Source organism: Rhinolophus hipposideros, assembly GCF_964194185.1.
Source record: "Rhinolophus hipposideros genome assembly, chromosome: X".
Classification (NCBI taxonomy): Eukaryota; Metazoa; Chordata; class Mammalia; order Chiroptera; family Rhinolophidae; genus Rhinolophus; species Rhinolophus hipposideros.
Genome location: NC_138046.1, coordinates 63,425,942 through 63,433,876, shown reverse-complemented (window position 1 = coordinate 63,433,876; position 7,935 = coordinate 63,425,942).

Here is a 7,935-nt window from a genome sequence, read left to right as displayed (position 1 = left end):
GCATCGGTGCATAGCTTCCCAAGGGGAGTACTTAGAAGGTGACCATGGTGATATTCAGCAATGAGGTATGTAGCACTTTTTCTAGGATGAGTTGACAAATTTGTCTTACCTTGTATGCATTCTTGTCCAACTGGGATCAGAGAATTTGCACATCATAATAAATTAAGTTTATTTCTCGTGTGTGTGTGTGTGTGTGTGTGTGTACATGTGTGTGCATCCCAGATATCTTATAATATAACAGATTCATACTTCAGACTTACTTTAATTAATGATATATTTCAAAGTCTTCATAGATCTAGCACTAAAACATTTTATAGATGGGCAGGGAACAAAATACAATCTCAGTGTCGATCATGTAGCATTCTTTTATATTGTGTTAAATGTGTTGTATCTCAATTTTACTTGGTGCTTCTTTTGTAAATTTTGGAATCAAACTTTTAGAATGGATTGAAAATTGAAGCTTAGGGACAAATTAGGATGAAGTTTCACTGAAAAAGCAAGGCATTGTACACCCATTGAGTCCAACTCATAAGCCTCAGTAAAACTAGATATTTATCCTTTACAAGCCATACTATGTAAAAGTTAAAACCATACCTGTTAGACATCATAGGAATGGCAGCAGTGGGGCACACTTTTTGAGCTCTCCTCCGGATCTTATCACAAACGGGACATCTATAACCCATCAAAGGACTCTCTACTCATCACGCAGAACAGCTAAGAGACTCGTGCAAGGATTACTTAAAGGTGGGCAAATTGGGGGAGCAGGGGAAGAGGGAAGAAAGTGGAGTGGGGACATGGCCTGCATCTGTGGAGGTGGAAACACAGCCCGCATCTGTGGCTGTGGAAATGTGGCCCGCATCTGCGGCGGTGGAAACACCACTGGTATCCACAGCTGCAGAGAAGCAGGGGATCCCAGGACGGAACAGAAAACACAAAAGCCAGGAGGTGGGCTCTTTCCCTGCATCCCACAGCTGATCTCTCCCGCCGAGGGAGTAGCCAGTTGGGCCCTAGGTCAGACAAAGGACACAAACTCCATATCTGGGCACCTACCTCCACTCTCCCAATCCTACCCCCACCCTTCCAGAGATTTAAACTGGCCCCTGAACTGAGGAGTAGTGTCAGATTACAGAGGAACCTTAGTGCTCAGGTTCTGGGAAGACTGGCAGGCAGCTCTGACCCAGGGAAGAAGCTGGGAAGGGTGTGATTTTTGCTGGGCTAGGAGAGAAGAGACTCCTCCACCGCCAGCCACCACCTTTTCTGGCCTGCAGGAAGAGTGTGACATGGCTGGACTGGTAGAGAGAAGACCACTCCATTCCCAGGCCCCACTCTTTCTGGCCTGCCTAGGGCAGGGCAATTACAACCGCAGAGGCACTCCCAGGGATCACCAGTAGGCGGCAGATGCAGCTCTGAGCTTTCAGCAGCTCAGAAATCTTCCGCCTGCCACACACACACACACACACACACACACACACACACACACACACACAGAAGTGCCCTAAGACTCAGGAGAACTGCACACAGGGCTGGTGGTGCTACTCTCAGTGTGCACATGTGCAGACAAGGACAGAAACTGCACTGACTTTGTAGAAACTACCATCCAGACCCCTCAGCCCCATGCATCTAAATCTACAGTCCCAATGTCACTCTGAGCACCAGGTGACCAGCTCTGCCTGCACAATACACAGAGGACTCTTTGGTACAGCACAGGACAACCTGGAGATTATTTGGTGGGCTTAAGCAAAGACTGGCGTTACTTTTTGTTGTTGTTGTTGTTGTTGTTGTTGTTGTTGTTTTGTTTTGTCTTTATATCTTTGATATCTTTGCCTGTGTTGAGTGTGGGTTCTCGGTTGTTTTTACATGTGAATGTATTTGACTTTTTCTTTGTTGTTGTTGTGCTTGGTGATTTGTTTGTTCTGAAATTGCCCTACCAGAGCCCAGCTTGAGAGGCACAAGATTCAACATATCCAGAGGCCAACTCCGGACCAAACCAGAGTACTACCGGGTTTGACCTTCAAGTCACACACCCAGAGAGAATTCTCTACAGGCACAAGAGCCCATAGAGGCCAAACCACATTTAAGTGGTCAAACATCACACAGCAAAACACCCTGCAGTGGGCAGAGCCAAGTCTCACAACTAGTCAGCCTAGAAGTTAACGCCACCTACTCACAAGTGAAAAACAATTAAAAATCTTCTTTAACAGGACAATATACACAACACAAGAGTCACCTTTGGAGCACACGCAGAGGAGAAGAATGAAGTAGTGCAAGTCAAATATAAAGGACACATACTACAGAAGATAACCCAGCAAACTAAGAACTCTAGGGGCTCTACCTAATACATCAAAGGAAACACAGAGAGTCAGCCAGAATGGGGAAACAAAGAAACATGTCTTAAATAAAAGAACAGAAGAAACCTCCAGAAGTGGAACCAAATGAAACAGAGATAACCAACCTATCAGAGACAGAGTTCAGAACACTGGTGATAAGAATGTTTAAGGAGCTCAGAGACGACATAAAGAAGGATGTAGAAATCATAATGAACAACCAGTTAGAACTAAAGAACACAATTACCGAAATAAAGAACTCACTTGAAGGAATTAACAGCAGGTTACATGAAGCAGAGGATCGAATCAGTGACTTAGAATACAAGTTAGTAGAGATCACCCAAACAGAACAACAGAAAGAAAAAAGAATAAAAAACGATGAAAATGGTTTAAGAGACCTCTGGGATAACATCAAGCCCAAAAACATGCGCATCATAGGAATACCAGAAGGTGAAGAGAGGAAGCAAGGGATTGAGAACATATTTGAAGTAATAATGTCCGAAAACTTCCCTAACCTGATGAAGGAAACCAACATATAAGGAGACGAAGTGAGGAGAGTTCCAACAAGGATAAAGCCAAACAGGTCCACACCAAGATACATTATAGTTAAAATGGCAAAGCTTAAAGACATAGAGAGAATCTAAAAGCAGAAAGAGAAAGACAGGGTTACTTACAAGGAAACTCCCATAAGACTATAAAATGACTTTTCTACAGAAACATTGAAGGCCAGGAGGGAGTGGCAGGAGATACTCAAAGTGATGGAACACAAAGGCCTACAACCTAGATTGCTTTATCCAGCAAGGCTATCATTTAAAGTTGATGGAGAGATAAAGAGCTTCCTGGAAAAGCAAAAGCTAAAGGAATTTATTACCACCAAGCCGGTATTGCAAGAAATACTAAAAGGACTTCTGTAAACAGAAGAAAGATGAAAACAATCTAACCACAAATTTAAAAATTGCAATAACTATGTACCTATCAATAATCACTTTAAATGTAAATGAATTAAATGCTCCAATCAAGAGACATAGTGTGGCTGAGTGGATAAAAAAGCAAGACCCTTGTATATGCTGTATACAAAAGTCTCACCTCACAAAAAAGACACACACAGGCTGAAAGTGAAGGGTTGGAGTAAGATATTTCATGCAGATGGAAATAAGAAAAAAGCTGGAGTTGCAATATTTATATCTGACAAAATAGACTTTAAAATGAAGAACATATTAAAAGATAAAGATGGGCACTATATAAAAATATAGAGATCGATCCGACAAGAGGACATAACCCTAGTAAACATCTATGCACCCCACATAGGAGGACCTAAATATATAAAACAGATATTGACTGACATAAAGACAGAGATCAACAGTAACACTATCATAGTAGGGGACTTCAACACACCTTTGACAACAAGGGACAAGTATTCCAGATAGAAAATCAATATGGAAGAACAGCCTTAAATGACACATTGGACCACTTGGATTTAATCGATATTTTCAGAGCATTTCACCCCAAAGCTGCAGAATAAACGTTCTTCTCAAGCGCACATGGAACATTTTCCAAGATAGACCACAAAACAAGTTAGGCCACAAGCAAGTCTTGATAAATTTAAGAAAATTGATATCATAGCAATTGTGTTCTCTGACCACAGTGCTATGAAATTAGAAATGAACTACAGGAAAAAAACTATAAGACACACCAATTCATGGAGGCTGAATGACATGTTACTAAATAATGAACGGGTCAACCAGGAGGTCGAGGAAAAAATCAAATGTTATCTAGAGACAGACGAAAATGAAAACACCACCACCCAAAATCTATGGATGCCGCAAAAGCAGACCTAAAAGGGAAATTCATAGCATTGCAGGCCTACCTAAAGAAACAAGAAAAACACTAATCAACAGTTTATCTTCACACTTAAGGGATCTGGAAAAAGAACAGCAAAATAAGCCCAAAGGGAGCACAAGGAAGGAGATAATAAAGGTCAGAGTGGAAATAAATGAAATAAAAACCAGAAAAACAATACAAATGATCAATGAATCCAATAGTTGGTTCTTAGAGAAGATAAACAAAATCAACAAACCTTTAGCCAGACTCATTAAAAAAAAAAAGAGAAAGAGGACACAAATTAATAAGATAAGAAATGAAAGAGGAGAAGTGACAACAGACACTGCAGGAATACAAAAAAATTTAAGAAATTACGATGAGCAACTATATGCCAATAAATTTGACAATCTGGAAGAAATGGACAATTTTCTAGAGGCGTACAATCTTCCAAGGCTAACTCAAGAAGAAACAGATAACCTGAATAGACTGATTACCACCAGGGAAATTGAATCAGTAATCAACAATCTCCCAACAAACAAAAGCCCTGGACCAGATGGCTTTACAGGTGAATTTTTCAAAACGTTCAAAAAAGAATTATCACCTATTCTCCTCAAGCTCTTCCAAAAAATCCAGAAGGAGGGAAGACTCCCAAACACTTTTTACGAAGCCACTATCACCCTGATCCCCAAATCAGAAAAAGACACCACAAAAAAAGAAAACTACAGGTCAATATCTCTAATGAACATAGATGCAAAAATCCTCAAGAAAATATTAGCGAACAGAATTCAGCAATACATTAAAAAGGTCATACACCATGATCAAGTGGGATTCATCCCTGGTATGCAAGGGTGGTTCAACATCCGCATATCAATTCATGTGATACACCACATTAACAAAATAAAAAATAAAAATTACATGATCATATCAATATATGAAGAAAAAGCATTTGATAAAATTCACCAGCGATTATGATAAAAACCCTTAAGAAAGTGTGAATAGAGGGTTCATATCTCAACATAATAAAGGCCATATATGATAAACCCACAGCTAACATCATACTCAATGGGCAAAAGCTAAAACCATTCTCCTTAAGATTAGAAACAAGGCAAGATTGTCCACTTTCTCCACTTCTATTCAACATAGTGCTGGAAGTTTTAGCCACAGCAATCAGACAAGAAAAAGAAACAAAAGGCATCCACATCGGTAAGGAGGAATTAAAATTGTCATTATATGCAGTTGACATGATGCTATATGTAGAGAACCCTAAAGACTCCACCAGGAAACTGTTAGAGCTGATAGATGAATTTAGTAAAGTAGCAGGATACAAAACTAGTATTCAGAAATCAGTTGCATTTGTATACACCAATAATAAAACATCAGAAGGAGAAATTAAAAAAAAAAAACATTTACAATTGCTTCAAAGACTATAAAATACCTGGGAATTAATTTAACCAAAGAGGTAAAAGATCTGTTCAGAAAATTATAAGACACTGAAGAAAGAAACAAAAGAAGATACAAATAGATGGAAAAACATACCATGTTCATTGATAGGAAGAATTAATGTAGTTAAAATGTCCATACTGCCTAAGGCAATATACATATTCAATGCAATTCCTATTAAACTACCAACGACGTTTTTCATAGAAATAGAACATATAATCCTAAAATTTATATGGGACCATAAAAAACCCCGGATAGCCTCAGCAATCTTGAGAAATAAGAACAAAGTGGGAGGTATAACAATACCGGACATCAAATTATACTACAAGAATACAGTAATCAAAACATCATGGTACTGGCATAAAAACACACATAGATCAATGGAACAGAATAGAGTCCAGAAATAAATCCATGCCTATATGGCCATTTAATCTACAACAATGGAAGCAAGAATGTATGGTGGGGTAAAGATAGTCTATTCAATAAATGGTGCTGGGAAACCTGGACAGACACATGCAAAAACATGAAGGTAGACCACCTCCTTACACCATATACAAAAATAAATTCAAAATGGCTTATAGACTTAAATGTAAGATCCGAAACCATAAAATTCCTAGAAGAAAATATAGGAAGAAACTTCACAGATATTACCCGGAGTGAGATTTTTACTGATATATCCCCTCGCACAGGAAAGTAAGAGAAAAAATAAACATGTGGGATTACATCAAACTAAAAAGTTTTTCACAGGAAAGGAAACCATCAATAAAACAAAAAGGGACCCTACTGAATGGGAAAAAAATATTTGCCAATGATATATCTGATAAGGGGTTAATATCACAAATTTATAAAAAAAACTCACTCAACTTAACTCCAAAAAAACAAACAACAGAAGTAAAAAAAGGGGCAGAGGACATGGGGAGACATTTTTCTATAAAGGACATATAGATGGCAAACAAACATATGAAGAAATGCTCAAACTCACTAATCATTAGAGAAATGCAAATAAAAACCACAATGAGATACCACCTCACCCCAGTCAAAATGGCTATCATCAATAAATTAACAAACAACAAGTATTGGCGCGGTGTGGAGAAAAGAGAACGCTTGTGCACTGTTGGTGGGATTGCAGATTGATGCAGCCACTATGGAAAACAGTACGGAGGTATCTCAAAATTCTGACGATGGAGCTACCTTATGATCCAGCAATTCCACTCATAGATATCTATCCGGAGAAATCCAAAACTCTAATTCAAAAACTTTATGCACTCCTATGTTTAGTGCAGCACTATACAAAATAGCCAAGACATGGAAACAACTGAAATGCCCATCGGTAGATGACTGGATTAAGAAACTGTGGTACATTTATACAATGAAGTATTACACAGCCATAAAGAAGAAAGAAATCTTACCATTTGCAACAACATGGATGGACCTAGAGAACATTATGTTAAGTGAAATAAGTCAGACAGAGAAAGACAAATACCATGTGATCTCACTTATATGCAGAATCTAAAGAAAAGAATAAGTGAATGAACTAATCAGAAACAGTTTTGGAGACATAGAGGAAAAACTGAGAGTTGCTAGATGGGAGAGGGGGGATAAAGGGGAAGGTGAGGGGATTAGAAAACAGTCAATAACCACAAGATAGCCACGGGGTTTTGAAAATTAATTTGGGGAATGTAATCAATAATGTTGTAAAGATTTTGTAGGGTATCCAATGGATACTTGTCTCATTAGAGAGAACACGTCAGGGATGATGTAGATGCCTGATCACTGCACTGTACACCTGAAGCTGAAGCTGAACAATAATGAATGTCAACTACAATTATATATATGTATATATATAGTAGTTTATATATAACCACATTTATATATATATATATATATATATATATATATATATATATATATATACACTCTGCTTCTTGTAACCATATATATATATATATATATGGTTACAAGAAGCAGAGTACAGAATTAGGAATAGAGACAGTGGAAATGTAATGGCTCTGTGCAATGTCAGAGGGATAGTGATTGGGGGAGAGGGTTTCACACAGTGTGAGGGATATAAAAGATAAACGTCTAAGTTTTACTTTGTCTTGTGCACCTGAAATTAGTAAAAAAAATTGAGAAAAGAAAGCCATACCTGTTAACACATGGGTGTTTTCTGAAAGCACCAAAATATAGTGGGAGACTCATGGTGTTGTTTTTTTGTTCCCCACACAAGCTAAATGCTCTGAGCAGTGTTCAGATTCAGAATGCTAGATTACACTGGCAGAGTGATTGTAATTTACCAAAAAACTTCTTAGTGATCTGAACGTTTTAACAATAATTGCAAATAACATCACAT